This window comes from Ochotona curzoniae, unplaced genomic scaffold, assembly GCF_017591425.1.
Source record: "Ochotona curzoniae isolate NIBS_2020 unplaced genomic scaffold, NIBS_Ocur_1.0 contig_4838, whole genome shotgun sequence".
NCBI classification, from domain to species: Eukaryota; Metazoa; Chordata; class Mammalia; order Lagomorpha; family Ochotonidae; genus Ochotona; species Ochotona curzoniae.
In genome coordinates, this window is record NW_024466399.1 from 1,965,186 (window position 1) to 1,982,636 (window position 17,451).

Genomic DNA, 17,451 nt, shown 5'->3' on the forward strand with positions numbered 1-17,451 from the left:
CTCTTCCAATCATATGTCCTGCACTCGGCAGATCCTGACTCGGGTCCCTGAATCCCTGCCACTCCCACGGGAGACCTCTAGTGAGCATCTGGCTTCTGGTTTCAGCCTGGCACAGTGCTGCGTGTTTAAGCATTTAGGGAGTGAACCAGTGAACGCAAGCTCCTTATCCCTCTCTCTGCCTCTCTGCCCGGTGTGGTAGCCTAGTGGCTAAAGTACTCACCTTGAATGCACCGGAATCCCATATGGGTGCCGGTTTGTATCCCAGCTGCTCCACTTCCCATCCAGCTCCATGCTTGTGGCCTGGGAAAGCAGTAGAGGATGGCCCAAAGCCTTGGGACCTTGCACCCACATGGGAGACCCAGAGGAAGCTCCTGGCTCTTGGCTTCGGATCAGCTCAGCTCTGGCCATTGCAGCTACATGGGGAGTGAAGCAGCAGATGGAAGATCTCTCTCTTGTTCTCTCTTTCTCTCTGTAAAATCTGACTTTGCAATAGAAATAAATGAATAAGTAAATAAAAAGTTCTGGGCTGTTCCTCTGTGTCATGGTTTTGGCAACAGGGAAAGGACGAGATCTGCATGACCATCAGCTATGTCCGTGTTCCATTAGGATATGTGCTGCAGTAATCACCTTTTCTTAGCCTCAAAAATTCAAGTTTCAGAATTTTTAGAGGTATCCATAGCTTGGATTCCTTCTAAAATTAAAAAAAATTATATGAGAGGTAGGGAGGAGAGAGAGGAAGAGAGAACCCTGTTTGCTAGTTTATATCTTGAATATTCACGATTGCCAGGGTGGACCCTGAGATCAGGAGCACCCTGAGGCTGGGAGCACCCTGAGGCTGGGAGCACTCTGAAGCCAGGAGCACCCTGAGGCCAGGAGCACCCTGAGGCTGGGAGCACCTCGAAGCCGGGAGCACCTCGAAGCCGGGAGCACCTCGAAGCCGGGAGCACCCTGAGGCCAGGTGCTACGAACTCAGTGCAAGTCTCCCACGTGAGCAGCAGCTGCCCACCCACTTGGGCTGTCACCACTGCTTCTCCGGGTCTGCATGGCTGGAGTCAGGAGTGAGAGCCGGGAATTGCACCCAGGGATGCGGTGGAGGCCACAGTCCTCTAGGATGGGAAGCTAACGTCTGCTCCATAGGTTGACTTGTGGACCCATTTTCTTTTTCAGAGTTGGCAGTGTTGCTGAGTTATAAAAGGCAAAAAACAGTTTGGAAGGAACGTTCTCAGTACTCAGACGAGTTTTCAAAGCCTTGTGTTTTCAAATGTGGCCTTGTGTGCTGGTTCCAGTGAGCAGTGGCATGAGGCAGCCAAGGACACTGGTTTCTGTTGAAGAGTTCCTCTTTTGTCCATTTGGCAGCATTGCTCTCACAGACTGTGAGACCAACTTTTTTTTTTTTTTAACCTCATTTTTTATAGTATCTCATTGCCCTGAAAGAGAGAGAGAGAGAGAGAGAGAGAGAGAGAGAGAGAGAGAGAGAGAGAGAACTGTGGAAAAGACTTTATCTTATTCTGCCAATTTGTTTTTCCAAGAAGGATTCCTGTCAAATTGTGAGCCTCTCTCTCTTTGCAAGTTACCTTCAGAATTGTCCAACTCTCTCCCATCACAAATGTTCAAGAGCCTCCTTCCGTGCCTCATAGCTCAATGAGCTTTCCTCCCTGTTTCTCTTTGTGGTTGCTTTGGACCACTCGCTTGTGCTTGGGGCACTCTGCTTTGAGATACTCCAAATGATATCATTCAGCAGGTATTCATTGAATGTCTGCCATGTGTCGGGGCCCTGGGCTGGGAGCCTGAGCCAAGGAGAGTGACGGTATGTGAGAATAGCACTCCCAGAACATTTAATGGAAGCTCTGCTGGGGTGGAACAGGCACTCTCTGTAGGGGGTCATTCCAGGGGCCAATTTTCTCAGGATGAGGGAGTGGATTATTCTGGCGAGGAGCAAGTTGGCTGGAAGACCCTGGGGCACAGAGAGCAGAATGTGGTGGTACGGCTAGGACAAGTCATGAGCAGAAGGACAGAGAGAGAGGGAGAGCAGGAGAGCCCAGTAGGAGACTGAAAAGTGGAGATGGCAATTGGCACATCCTGGCGGTGACCCCATCCCATCAGGGGCTCAGTTCCTGAATGCAGCCTCGTCCGGCATATGCTTATACACAAAGATACCTTGTTCAAGAGGTTGAATCCATAGCTTGTGAGAGAATCACCTTCCAAAGAAAGTTCCAAATTGCACCATTGCTGCAACGGCAGTGTGTGGGTCACAATAGCTGGTCCAGTGTACAGATTCAGGGCCTCGGGACATGAGAGACAACCTCAAGGTCATGTTGAGCTCTCTTCACCCGAGAGTAGTGTATAACTGAGCGTTGCGAGGGTGATGTTCAAGGGAAATTGTAAATAAAGGCGAACCTAGAAAAAACTACTGATCAGATTAGAAGTCAGGAGAAAATCCTGAGCTGTCTTCCCTTCAACCCCTTTCATATTCCCAACTCCAAAATCTTACACATTTTCAGGAGAGAAAGCCACACGTCAGAAAGATATTACATGTTTCACATATCAATCAAACGCAAGAATGTCAATATCACTCCTATAGATTATGTTTTTTTGTACTTTGTGTATTGATTTTCACAGTTAAGAGAAAACATATGCTATTTGTCTTTTTAGGATTAGCTTATTTCACTCAGAATAATGGCTTCCAATGGCATTCATCTAGTTACATAAAGACAAGATTGTATTCTTTTATATAGCCTAGTAGTGTTTCATAATATATATATATAAAACACATTTTCTTTATCCAATCATGTGTTAATGCGCATCTGAGTTGAGTCCATATTTTAACTATTATGTATTCAGCTGGTTTAAAAAAACGGGAGTGGCCACTGAACTTATCTGGACAATAAGATGCTGGACTTTATGCTAGGTATATGCTTGCAATGAAGGAATCTCAACTGAACTTGAACTGTGGTTATGCAGCAAGGTAGAGGAATCCACTATGGGGGAAGGGGTGTGGGAGGGGTGGGGGGAATCCCCAGTGCCTATAAAACTGTATCACATAATACAATGTTAATAACAATAAAAAAATTAAAAAAACGGGAGTACAGACAAATCTCTCATATGCTGATTGTATGTTGTTTGGACAAAATCCCAGGAGTAGGATGGCTGGGTCATGCCATGCATATATATATATTTTTAAGGTAAATAAAAATAGAGGGGTAGACAGTCTAATTGCAGTCACAGTCCTGGTTCTGCATCTTTCTCCCTTCCAGAGAGAGAGAACCAATATCGTCAAGCAAGTGTATTATTACCATCCGTGTTTACCGCCTTCACTGCAAAAATGCCACAAGTCTTTTTCTCTGTCTGCCACATAAATATGCATACAATTAAAATAATGTAGGCAGTATTATTTTGGGTATTTAAAAATAAAAAGGTAATAACCTAATTTATTTTTTATGTGTTTTCACAGTATTCATTTTTTGAGATGAGGCAATGTAAGTGTATGCAGATGTAGTTAATTCATCAAAAATGTTGTCAGCATGTGAACACACCAAACTCTACCTTTTTGAATTAATCTACTTTTCTTTCTTTCTTTCTTTCTCTCTTTCTTTCTTTCTTTCTTTCTTTCTCTCTTTCTTTCTTTCTTTCTTTCTTTCTTTCTTTCTTTCTTTCTTTCTTTCTTTCTTTCTTTCTCTCTCTCTTTCTTTCTTTCTTTCTTTCTTTCTTTCTTTCTTTCTTTCTTTCTTTCTTTCTTTCTTTTCTCTCTTTCTCTCCTTCCTTCTGAGGTTTCTTTTGTTTTTATTGGAAAGGTAGACTTTTAGAGAGAAGGAGAGACAGAAATATCTTCCATTTGCTGGCTCACTCCCCAAGTGGTCGCAAAACAGCCAGAGCTGAGCCAATCTGAAGCCAGGAGCCAGGAGCTCCTTCTGGGTTTTCCACATGAATACAAGATCCCAAGGCTTTTGACCATCCTCCATTGCTTTCCCAGGCCACAAACAGGGAGCTGGATGGGAAGTGGAGCAGCCAGGACATGAACCATTGCCCATATGGGATGTCGTGCCTGGAGGTGGAGTACCAGTCAACCTTGTCGCTGCACTAGCCCCTGGAATTGATTTTTAAACGTAACAAGATACATGTAAGTTGTTTTTGAAGCCAACTTTATTTAAAAAGCTGAAAATCACATTCTTATCTGTGTCTCCTTGTGGTGCTTCTTCAGGGTATCATGTTGGAAGTTGCATTACTGGGTCATAGATAATGAGATCTTAACTTCACAGGTGCCTGTTTTGCCAAACACACCCCAACACACTTGCACCAACTGATACTCCTTAACAGGGCACAGAATCTCAGAACTCCACATTCTGGCCTTTTCTGGTAGTTCTAATCTATAAATATTTACCAATGAACATGAAGTTATTTAAAATTTATTTTTTCATTTTTCTTGCTTATTTGTATGGTGAATTCATTTAGATTTCTTCTCTTGTACATTGTCTATTGTTATAGTTTATTTTTATTTTCTGATTTGATCTTTTCTCAATTGTTCCTTATGGATATTTCTATATGAAATATTATGAAAATTTTGTGAAAATGCAATCAAAAATAGTTATTTTGGTGCAATTTTTAAAAACAGTTTTGTTCCTAATACAAATTTCCACTAATTTTTTGAATGCTATTTGTATTTTCTTCATGTATTTTTAAAGATTTACTTATTTTTTATTGGAAAGGCAGATTTACAGAGAGACGGAGAGACACAGAGAAAGCCCTTTTGTCTGCTGGTTTACTCCCCAAGTGGCCACAATGACTGGAGCTGAGTTGATCTGAAGCCAGGAGCCAGGAGCTTCTTCCAGGTCTCCCAGGTGAGCACAGCGTTCCAAGGCCTTGGGCTACCACCTGCTGCTTTTCCAGGCCACAAGCAGGGAGCTGGGTCAGAAGTTGAGCAGATAGGTTACTGTCTTGTGCAAGGTGAGGCTAGCCACTGAGCTATCGTGCCAGACCTTGAATATCCTTTCTATTTTTGTCTTTCTAGGAGTTTTTATTTCTTCTCCTCAAAGAGTCAAATAAAGCAGAGTGTCTAGAAAGAAAAGTTTTTGGTTTGTTTGGAGAGCTGAGTTTATTCTACATTTGCTGCGTATTTGCTATTTAGCTTTGGGAAGGTCATTTAATTTCTTTGGAGCTTCGCTTTCCTTAAAAATGAGATGATTTGACCTCAGAATCCCAGACACTTCTAGATGTACAATCTCATAATGCTGGGTGAACGTAATTGAAAAGTTCTATTTAAATTAGTGAACATCTGAATGCTAGAATATTTGAGAAAAGAGTGCATTTGCTGCTTTAAGAACTGAAAAGACTGTGTAACTCAAGTGAGTTTGAATAGCAACGTGACAGTTTTCAAAATGCTTCTTATACATGATTTATTGTGGAAATCTGACCCTTGGAATCTGAAAACCACCTATTTTGACAGCCAGTTATACTGTTTATATTTCGAGCTCCCTGTGAGTAGCCACTGTGACTGATGTAGCAGGGGCGGGGGGAAGGAGTGGTGGCTGTGTGGGAGACTTCAGGACAGTCTGTTGAATGGTTGGAGTATTGCTGTTCATCTTATTGCTTCTGTGAGAGTGAGCAACACCTTGGTACTGTCCCATCTGGAAGTATTCTTGTGAATGTTCTCAAAGTGTTCCCCTCTTCCTTGCTTTAACATGTTTCCATCTTATTGACTCTGTTCATAAAGTAATAACTAGTTTTGTGTGTGTGATTATAAACTTGGTACCAGAAGCAGCTGAATGAATTTTTATTGCAATTCAAAGTAAAAAATGGATCTAATTTATTCAAGAGGCATACTGGGAGAGAGAGGGAAAGAGAAAGGCAGAGCTTCCATCCACTGGTTCACTGCTCAAACACCAGCAATGAAGCCATGAGCCAAGGACAAGGATTCTCATGCAGGCAGCAGAGAGCAAAGCACTACCTTGCAGAGCCTGCTAATGCAGGAGCCAGAGCCAGGAAGTGTGCTCTACAGAGCATGCAAACGAGCGTAACGATCAAGCAAAACCGCTTTCTTTTTACTGCCTTTGCCATTGACACAGCAATTGTACGCACGCTGCAACTTTTTATTGGGAATACCTTTCCTAGCTCATGGTTGTGACAACTGACTTAATTTTAGGAAGTTTATTCCATCTCCTATATGCAACGCTGGTTTCTGATTTGGAGCTGGAATTGTTCTAGGCTCTCTTGGTTATATGGTGGCATCAAGAAGGCTGTACAGCAGCTCCCCCAAACCCCTGCATGTCACATGGTGCTCAGCCTCCCATATTCTATGTAATGAAACCTAGGATCTTTTCTTGAGTGCCTTGGATTAAACATTCTGTGTTTCCTACATGAAGAGTTTGAGCCACATGGATAATGGGGTTTCTCATCTCTAAAGCATCTGTTGTTCATGTAGGTGTTTAATCCCCACCCTGCCTACACCTGCCTTGCCCAGAACAGGCTGCATCTACTTATGGAGCAATAGCCTGTCCCGTGCATTTAGCACAGTTCCCTGTACGGGGCAGGGTTCAGGGTCATCAGTGGTGCTCTTCACTGTCAGGTGAGGCTCATGGTTCTGGAATGGAAGGAAGCAGAATTTGTGTCTTTGGTATTCCTAATACCTTCCAGTCCTTTGGATTTTTGTTTTTCACTGAGAAGACTCTTCTCATAGTATCGAGGAAATATCCTGTGCTGATGAGGAGAGGAGGCACCCAGGCTGCTGCTTCTGTTGGTGCTGTTACTGGGATAACTCCAGACAGGGCAAGTCCTCATGAAAGATGCCCAAACAAAGTAGGGAACTGACATTTCCCATCAGGACACTGAATCAAGGCAACTCCTGAAGATGGAGAGGAAGACTTTATTGCGAGGTTGTATTGTTATTGCAAGTTATCAGAGGATGGGGAGTAAAGAAGTCCTCTGTTTAATCTTGTAGTCCACATGGGATGAGCCTGGAAGAAAGATCGATTGGAAAGAGGCAGGGGCCTTGGACCCTGACTTTCTGGCTGCACCACCCACTGTGGCTCACAAAGAATTTTGCCCACTGCCAGCCTATTTGGTTTCGTAGGGAGTCCCAACTGGTGATTCTCAGCAATGCCAACTCTTTGGCAAACAGCTCCTCTTCTTTCCTTTACATACTACGTCCTGGGCTATTCAATTATGGAAGGGCTGGGAGAAATAACAGTGCATAAACTGGAAAAGAAAATATATTGCTTTGGGATTCAATACATTAACAATTGCATTCTGTAATGCATATTCTTTGGTAACTCCAAGCATGTCTCAGAGCCATCTATGTAGAAAATATGTTTATGTGAACATGCAATTACTAAGGGAATATTAAACATTGTTGAGAAACGCCAAAGCCTCTAGCTTGAGAGGTCTCTTCCAAGGCTTATAAAAAGGTAAACTGAATTTAGGGGAAATGATGAGGGGGTGTAGTCCCATGCAGTCTTTGGCCTCATATAATTTCATGAATTTTCTCTTGGAGCTTTTTCTGCTAGTGCACTCTAAGTAGCTGGCTAGCTACTTTGGTTACAGAGGGGAACCAAGGTTGAAAAAAAAAACATGTGAGGGTGCCGGGTGTCTGCTCAGAGTGAGTCAGGTATTCAGCACTGGGACACTGTAGGGGACTTTGACATTCTGAGACAGCCCTTCTGGGCAAGTCGGTCCTATCCAAAGCAGCACAGCGACCAGGCCAGACTAGAACAGCGAGTTTCGGTGTTCCCCTTGGTCTGTCTCTCCAAGCTAGCCCTGTCTCTATCCCTTGTCCTCGTGTCTGCTCTTACCACTCTTGTCATTGCTATTGTCTCTATCTCCTCCCATGCTCCGTGATGCACGGGCTTGGGGGTGAAAGGCACAGCTCCTCTTCCATCAGCCTCTTGTTGTATCACCATTTGTGGCTTCAGCATATGGGCCTTCCCCATCCTTTATCCCTGTATCCCTCTCCTCCCTTTTCTTGCCTTGGCCTCCCTTTCTATTCCTGCCAGCCATTTCTTACTCCTCTATCTCTTCTGGCCTTGCCTCTCCTACCACATACAATTGTCCACTTGGGCAGCAGCTGTTCAGTATGGGTCAAGGAATTGATCCTCTCAGAAATGTCCACTGGTTCTCCGTCACCATGCAGGCCAAGAATGCCCTTTGCCTAGCTCTGTTAGCATGTTGTTTAGCATTGTTTCTATGGAACTGTGTCTTGTTTACTATACTGACTATCGTCGCTAGAGGAAACGCAGGCATTGTAAGGTCAATGTAATTTCTGCTTCACGGAAGGGTTCTGTATGTGACAAATCAACCACGGTTTCCAGGTAGAGGTAAGGAACATATGAGGCCTACAAAACCGTTGGGACTGCACCTTCCAAGGCAACTGCAGGCAGGACTTGAAATTCAATAAAATCATGGCAGATTACATTTTCCTCTTTTTAAAAGACTTTGATTTTTAAATTTCTATTGAAAAGTCAGATTTATAGAGAGCATGAGAGACAGAGAGAAATATCTTCCATCCGCTGGATCACTCTCCAAGTGGTTGCAATGGCCAGAACTAAGCCAATCCGAAGCCAGGAGGTTTTTCCGGGTCTCCCATGTGGGTGCAGAGCCCCACGGCTTCAGGCTGTCCTTTATGGTGTTCCCAGGCCACAAACAGGGAGCTGGATGAGAAGTTGAACAGCTGGGACGTTGATTTGGGATACTGATATGTTTACATATAATGATCATATTAGTATAACCAGGAAAGTGTAACAATAGGGTTGCATGCCGAGATACGCTATTTGTTTATCTTGTTGTTGTGTGAGGAACCTAGAGTGGCTCCATGCTCCGTGTCTTACACGAGCCTTAGTGATACAGATCGATCAGCGGATGGGATCCCATGATGGAACTGAGAGGCAGTCAACATCGTGTGCATGAGGCTGCCGCGAGCATAACACCGACGATGCTTAATGATCAGACCTCTCTCCTGTTTTTATAAGGAGGCCCATTCTCTAAAATACAGCAGACCTACAGAAAACACACCAACCAGCAACAGTTGTTTATTATCCACCTGGATGTGCAGTAGGCATCGTGGCACTGCGTCCATTCACTCACTCTCACACTCATGATGTTAAAATCGCTACACTCCCCGTAAATGAGAAGCACCATCCACTTCTGTTATCACCTTTGGGAACCATTGTGTCATTTGTCATTGTACTCTACGTTGCTGGGCATATTAATGTTTATATGAGGTCACTTACGCAGTTTCATTTATAAAGAAAAAAAAAACACATTGAAAAACATCCCCGCCCCCATCTATGGAATATTAGTTCCATTAAGGAGACATATGTATCCTGATTCCTAATGCTGCTATTTCTGTAAACTTTTAAAAATAATTGCTTCTAGAACCAGGTTGGAAATCATACGAGAAGCTAGTTATCTTTTTTTTTTTTACATTTAAAAATATTTTATTTTGTTTTATGATATAGTTCCATAGGCCCAGGGGTTGCCCATATGCTTCTCTAAGGTCCTTCTCCCACTCCACCCCATTGATTTCCCTTCCAATTTTACAATGGATGTCTTTCATGAACAGTCACAAGTCCAACACGCTGTTATTGAAGTGTTTCCTGACAATGTAGGCATGAGCATTGGCAGAGTCCATCATTTTATTGTTAGGAGATAGTCAGTTCTCTCACTGGCAGTCCATCTCTGGTCTGTATGCATAAAGACATACAGCACTCTGTCTCCATATCTGAACATAACAGTCTCTGCTACACTCCCATTACATATCTCCTAAACTTAGTTACATTGTAACTCAAAAATTCTTGTTCCTCGTCTTGATCACATACGTTGCTTCTCTTAGTTGCATTTGAATGGTTTTTGGGCATCCTTCTGACACAGTCTGCTGCTCCAGAGGCTGCAGGATCATGCGTTGATGGTAAGTCTGAAGCAACAGTGGAAGGAGTAGATGTGGTGTCCCAAGCATGGCTCTGCCACTGGGGCTTGCTTGGTGCTTCACGCAGATGCCCTGCACTGCTGTCTCTAGGGTGGTCAGCACATCCCAAGGGTGTCAGGGTCTGTGGCCTTGAGTTCCTCACTCTTCACCACAAGGGCAATTCCAAAAGGTAACAGCCAACCTGAGTGTGTCTCCTGTGTTTGGATGCAGTGAAAGTCCTTGTCAACCAGAATAGGTGTGTTGGGAAAGCCTAGGTGACTTCATAGGGCCAAACCATCCTATGTGTCAGTTGATTTCTTTCAAACCCAGCTAAGGGCCAATTTTTAAACTTTTATTATTTATTATTTATTTTTGGAAAGGCATATGTACAGAGAGGAGAGACAGCGATTAAATCTTTCATATGTTGGTTCACTCTCTAAGTAGCTGTAATGTCCAGAGCTGAGCCGATCCGAAGCCAAGAGTCAGGACCTTCTTCTGGGTCTCCTACATAGGTGCAGGGTCCCAAGGCTTTGGGTCATTCTCTACTGCTTTCCCAGGCCACAAGCAGGGCACTGGATGGGAAGTGAGGCAGCCACGATATGAACAGGTGCCCATATGAGATCCCTGGCATACAAAGTAAGGATTATAGCCACTAGGCAACTGTGCTGGGCCTTCAGGGCCACATTTTATAGGTACTTCTCCCAGGGTGGGATAATGGTACAGGCTGATCTGATCTGTGGTTCACCTGATCCGACCACTGTGCCTTTGCCATGCAAGAGAAGACTCGAGGCCTGGCCTAAAGGAAGGCATGTTGGGCTAGAGCAACCTCAGGGCCCTCTGGAATACACATCCTGTACCCTCTAAGGTTTCACAGGGACAGACCTTTGGTAATTTCTGCCACATAGGAGAAATGTTGAGTTAAATGAATATTGATGGAGCCAATACTTTATGGTTAACACTTTTATCTTTGGCATTTGGGGAGGGCATAAAATACAGTCCTTATTCTCAAGGAAACTCATGCTGTCTTCAACAGCAAGGAACTTGACAGAATTTAACAGCAACCCAACGTGTAGCGAAATTCTGTTGTTGGTGACAACATGAGTGAGTCTGTGACTCATTGTTCCATGACGTAAGATGGGCATAAAAAGACAAACACATGTTGCCACTTATGCATACAACCAAAAAAATAAATAAAACTCAGGCTGAGCATTTGGCACAGTGGTGAGGATGCTCTTTGGGACACCTGTTGCCCCTCCTGGAGACCTTGGATTTGAGTCTCAGGTCTGCTTCCAGTGTAGCTTTCTGCTAACTTACATTCGGAAATGACTCTGATACTTGTCCCTGCCATCCACGTGGGAAATCCAGATTGAGTTCCAGCCTCCTAGCTGTTGTGGTTTTATGCTGAGCAAATCAAATGATGGAAGATCTCTTCCTCTCCCTTCTCCAATTTGGTCCACCCACCTGTCTTTCTCTTTGAAATGAAATGGATAAATCAGCAAACTGAAACTCATAGGAATAGAGAGTAGAAAGGTGGTTTCCAGTGGTTGGCAGTTGGGGGGAGGGGAAAGATGGTGGTCAAAGGATTAGTGAAGTAAGAGGAATAAATTCAAGAGGTCTATTATAAGACATGAAGGTTATGGTTAGTAATAAAGTGCTCTGTATTGAAAATTGCTAATAGAGCAGATAATAGGTGTTTGCAATCTGTTAATAAGATTGATTTAACCATTCATCTAGGTATACAGATTTTAAAAAATCATGTTTTATACCATAAATATAGACTTTTTGTTTGTCCATTAAAGATAATAAAAATAATAAAGCAAGGCAATTTATATGAGCTTTCTAAATTATGATTTTAGCCAATTTTTCAAAGGAATCATCAGGAGGGGAGAGATGAACACCCCAGATGTGCATGGGAGGGAGAAAAAGGGAAAGAGATGGGGAAAGAAAGACAGAGAGGGAGAGGGAAAGATACGGAGGTAGAGATAGATGGAGAGAGAGAGAGAGTGTGTGAGTGGACACAGCCTTTTCAGGGAAGTAATAGTCTACAGTGGAAGGAAGCAGGAATTGGAATGCAAGGATTCGATATGCTTTGCTCTTGGACGCTGGCCAGTTGGTCTCCCTTCTGGAGCTCAGCATGCGTCTCTGTAGAATGGGCGATAAGTCGTGCACTCACTCCTGTTAGCCTTGTTCCGGGACTCATGAGATATTACATCCAAAGCACATGCAATTGTGACTAACACATAGTAAAAATGTCCAATAAATGGGAGCTCTGTCATTTTGGGAGGAATGACTTCATTGTGTGCAAAGGGGTGCCCTTGGACTAAGGATGTCTCTTGGCATAGACTTAACATTTTCATCAGAAGATAAACCTTCTCTCCAGTTTGCTAGCTCTGAAGCCAGTTCAGACGTATCAGTCTCATTCCAACTGAAAGTGGGCTGTGCAGGCCGGCATGGATGGCATGGATGGCATGGATGGCATGGGGACAGCCCTCTTGTGAGCAGTTTGTTCCTTTCTGCCCATGCCTGTGTTTTGCTTCTCAGCTGGCCAGCTGTTGCCTAATCATTCCTACCTTCATCCAACCCTGTTTCTTGACATGGTTTTCTGCTCATGTCATTCCGTGGGAGACACCAAGGCATACAATGCATAGTTTCTGTTCTCAAGGAACTGAGCAAATGGCTGTGTCAAAACTAGGCTTTTTCAGGTCCATTTTTAGAACCTTTTGTTTCAGTGGAATGAGAAAGGGTAAAAATAGCCTGAGCAGGCATTGCAAAGGTGTCTTAAATGGTTCTTTGCTCATTTTTCTTCTTATGTTGTGGATATCTTTAGCTTCCAGAGAGGGACAAAGGAAAGTAAAACCCTCGCAGCCGTGGATTCTATTTCTGCTCCATGGGACATTCTGTTTCTATAGAATTAACTCAGGAAGCTGGAAGAGCCTGTTTGCATGGAAATCCAACTCTTTCTTGTGGTTATCGGCTGTCTCTCTGCACATTCCAATGTCAGCTCGCTGAGTGTGTAAGAAGGGACCAGCACACTCAAAGTGTATCCTCTGGAAGCAGGTGTGCGGCCTTGCCAACAGACATCAGACGCAAATCCCGCCAACCTGGCTGCTTCTCAGAAAAATGACAGGGTATTGACTTTGACGGATAATTTGCCTGAGAAGCCTAGCAAGTTAGCAATGCAAAGATGCATGCCTGTTTGTCACTGTGGCTTTCTTCAATGACATTTTCTTAGTAGGAGTCTGCAGTGGCCAAGGTATGTATGTGTGGGGGGTGTTCTCTCTTCTTCCAGCACCACCTATAATTGGCCAAGTGAGCTTGACAGAGTTTTAAAAGACAGATGCTCTGCTTTGTTAGGGACAAAGACTTCTTTTGTTTCCTCTCTTGTTTATTCGCTCATCACTGCTTTGCACAGCAAAATGTGAACGATCAACTCACTCCACTGACGAAGCTAATTAAAACAGTGTAGAGTTTTTGCTGGCTGGAGGAGGAGAATCAGGGCTACATGACCCATCTGTTACAGTGTGAACAAGCTGTGCTGGAGTTCCCTGTGGGCATGCCTGTGGTATTCTGAGTCTACACTTACCTCTATGGAGCTATCCACTCCTAGGGCTGAGGTAGAGGTTGGGAGACAATGGATCATGGGGTCTTGGCTGTATACTAAATGAGAGCGACTAGACAATCAGGTGCCTTCCATCTTGGGTCAGACTTGTAGTCCTTTGCGATCATCTTGGAACTTTCATTCAAGGATCTCCTTGTGTGGACGGCAGTTGGTGTTTCATAAACTGCCAGAGGTGTGCTGATCCGAAGCCAGGAGCCCAGAGCCTCTTCAGGATCTCCCATGTGAGTCCAGGATCTCAAGGCTTTGGGCTGTGCTCAACTGCTTTCCTAGGCTGTAATCATGGAGTTGGATGGGAAGCAGGGCTGCTGGGAATGCAACCAGTGCCCATTTGGGATCCCGCCATATACAAGGTGAGGACTTTAGCTACTAGGCTATAGCTCTGGGTCCACCACCTGTTCCTTAAAGGAGTTACATTCATTCAATGCCTTACTGTGCCAGAGGCTTGACCTCATTTGCTTCCCATACCAGAGCGAAGAGATAGAAATGAAAGGCTACAAAGCATGCATCTCAGGCAGTGAGTTCTCTGGATGATCTCACTGAAGGTCTGGAATAGCCGTAGAGATGAGAATAGTACTGTGATTATCCCATGAGGCGGCTGAAGAAACTGAAGAGTAATAGTATGATTTGTCCAAAGTCATATAGCTGCTGACTAATGACTAGGAAGCTAGTGAACTAGACAAGTGAGGTTCAAGTCTAAAGCTGTGGAGTTGCCAAGGGCTCTTCTTCTCACTCCTGTTTAGGCTCCTCTGTGACATCCATGAACACAGAGTTCTCTCCTGAAGTCCAGAGAGCTGTGTAAATGTTCTAGAATGAAAGTCAGTAAATGAAAAATAGAGGCTTAAATGGATTTCTGCACCTTCATTTATTTTGATTAATATACTTTTTAAAAAAATATGGAATGCTTCATAAATTTGTGAGTCATCCTTGCACAGGGGCCATGCTAATCTTCTCTGTATCGTTCCAATTTTAGCATCTGTGCTGCTAAAGCAAGCACTGATCAATATATATATATTTTTTAAAGATTTATTTATTTATTGGAAAGTCAGATATACACAGAGGAAGCTCTTCCATCTGATGATTCACTCCCCAAGTGAGCGCAACGGCTGATGCTATGCCAATCTGAAGCCAGGATCCAGGAACTTCTTCCAGGTCTCCCACGCGGGTGCAGGGTCCCAAAGGTTTGGGCCATCCTTGACTGCTTTCCCAGGCCACATGCAGGGAGCTGGATGGGAAGCGGAGCCGCCAGGATTAGAACCGGCGCCCATATGGGATCCCGGCGTTCAAGGCGAGGACTTTAGCCGCTAGGCCACGCTGCCAGGCCCCGGTCAATATACTTTTATAAACAATTGTCTGCCATTGGTTACTGACTTTTCATAATTTTGTAGTAGAATGAATCGATGTTTAGTGCATATTATAATTTATCAGGATAATTATTCCAAAGAAGCCAAGAGATGGCATATTATTTAAGAGTTTTCAGTTCTTACCCAAGGTATTTGTAATTTATATTATATAAACCAAATCCTTTTTTATTAATAAAAAATTTCAAGTAATATCACATTTACTAAAACTTAACTTATATATAAGGGCACTTTCTGGAAGATGGGATTGAAAGCTAAATTTATTTTGGTGAAAGAATTTTTTGAAATTTCAGCATAAGAGGGGACTTTGGAAAGTTCATAAAAAATTGATATTTTGAAAAAGCTATGCTTCGGGGGGATCACAAGATGGCCGACATAGGAGGATGGATGTGAGGGAGATCGCAGCGAGAGAGGGATAGAGCAAGACAGAAGCATAAGTGGAGCAGCAAAGAGCTGGAGGGAGAGGTGCATGAATTTCTCTGGACAGTGTAGAACCAAAAAGATCCACACAACTCGGAAGAGCAACCAGAAAAAACAAAACAAAACAAAACAAAACAAAACAAAACAAAAGGCAGGGAAGACAGGGACCCGCTCGAGACCTGGTGAGTCACATTTCCGGGCAGCCAACAGGAAACGCAGCTGACCCAGAGGATATGGAATGTTGGAGGGATTGACACTAGTGAAGGTCCTCACTGGTGGCAGAGGCAGACTGCAAGAGAGCCTGAGGTTTGAATGAGCTAGGTAGGGGCAGAAGTGGGTCAGCAGCTCCCAGAGCTCACCCCCCTCAGGGGCACGCACAAAGCCCCAGCCTCCTTGGCGCTCATCTCTCCACCCCTCCCTGTGGAGTTTCCAGTAACTGAGGCCACAGGGCAAGTGCCTTGAAGCTGCCAAAACTGTGCCTCAGAGGTGGCGCAGAGCGGTCCTGTGCGCTTAGGAGTCACAGAGAGAATGCCCTGAATTCTTTGTGCCCTGTAGATCCACATGCAGGAGCGGCTCCTAGATAGTGCCTTGAACCCTCTTCACCCTCTGGTCCAGTGTGTGGGAGATGCACCAAGAGTGCCTTGAATACTCCTGTGCCCTGCTACTCCACACCTGCAGGCTCCAATCTCTGCAGGATAGTGCTTGGAGACCCCTCAGCACACTGCTGCCTGGGTCTTGCGTTAGGACAGGGCCACATTGTTCCGCACCTGCAGACTCCTATGTAGTACCAGCACCTGAAGTCCCCATCAGCATAGGGGACAGGTGGCATGCCAGGAAATCTCTTGGTGACACCGGCATATGCAATGTGTGGGTGCCCAGGGCCCTGGCAATCACAGGAGCTAGGCAGAATGCACCCTGAAATTGCAACTGCTCTAGCATCAGCAACCTGTGGGCACCCAGGGCCCCAGTGAGCATAGGGGCAGGGCGGAGTGTGCCTTAATTTATCACGATGGTGGGGGCACCAGGGAAAAGAATATTCAGCAGAGGCTATAGAGAAAAACAGTAGTGGGGGGCTTGAGGCCTTTACGGGCAGTGGTCCCGACGCCCATAGCTAGATCCCTTGGCGGCCTGATGCATACTGCCTCACAGGCCTGAGGGGCACTGTGGGTCTCCCAAATCCGCTCAGACCAGAGACATCGAGTCCTGAAGCTACAAAGAACTACTACTACACCCTATCCCTGAAGATGCACATGGAACGATGCCATAGCCAACAGATCTTAGAGAAACCCAGCTATAGAGGATTATATACATCCAAGGGTTAACAGACATTGCCAAATGTCCCCAATAGAACTCAGAGAAATTCTCTTCCGTATGCAAATGAAAAAGCAGTAGCAGAGTCACACCCACTTGATACTACTGCACTGAGACCAGAAACTGGGGATAAACAAAACAGAGAATAAATCTCCTGAACCAACAAGAAACATTAACACAATGGGAAGAGGTATCAGAAAAAGTAATGATCCAGACAAGAGAGCAGCACCCCACGAAAAAAGGACCAAAAGCCAATATCTATTTTGGAGATGCGAGATGAAGGCATGAAAGTTCTACCAGATAAGGAATTTAAAAAAATAATGATAAAATTCATCAGAGACAATGAGAAGAACTGGGAATACTGCAAGGAACTCAAGAACCACTTAGTCACGGAAATACAAGTCAAAACAAAAATCCTTGACTTAGAGCACAAAGATGAGAGTCCAACCAACAGAATAAATGCAGCAGAAGAGAGGATCTCTTAAACTGAAGGCACGCAAAATGAAGGTACACAGCTCATTAAACAGCCGGAGACAAGTCTGAACAAAGCCAACAAGACCATACAGGAAGTGAAAGACAACCTCAGAAAATCGAATATCAGGATTATCTTTCTGCTCCCAAAGGAGCAGAAAGAGAGTCAGGAATGCAAATTTTGCTCAACGAAATTATACAGGAACACTTCCAAAACACTTGGAACATGAACCCAGCCTAAATCCAGACGGACACAGAACTCCCAACAGATATGATCCAAAGAGATCCTCACCCAGACATATGGTGCTCAAGTTCCACTCCAACGAAGACAAAGAAAGAATCCTGAGACAAGTACGAAGCAGAGAAAAGATCACATACAGGGG

General features: G+C 44.3%; 1 non-coding gene across 1 annotated transcript; it reads right to left on the reverse strand.

Moving 5' to 3' along the window:
• Window positions 1–14,395: 14,395 nt before the first annotated feature.
• Window positions 14,396–14,502, reverse strand: LOC121161760. The gene has a single exon (XR_005884719.1). It is a non-coding gene; the product is annotated as a U6 spliceosomal RNA (small nuclear RNA).
• Window positions 14,503–17,451: the final 2,949 nt, after the last annotated feature.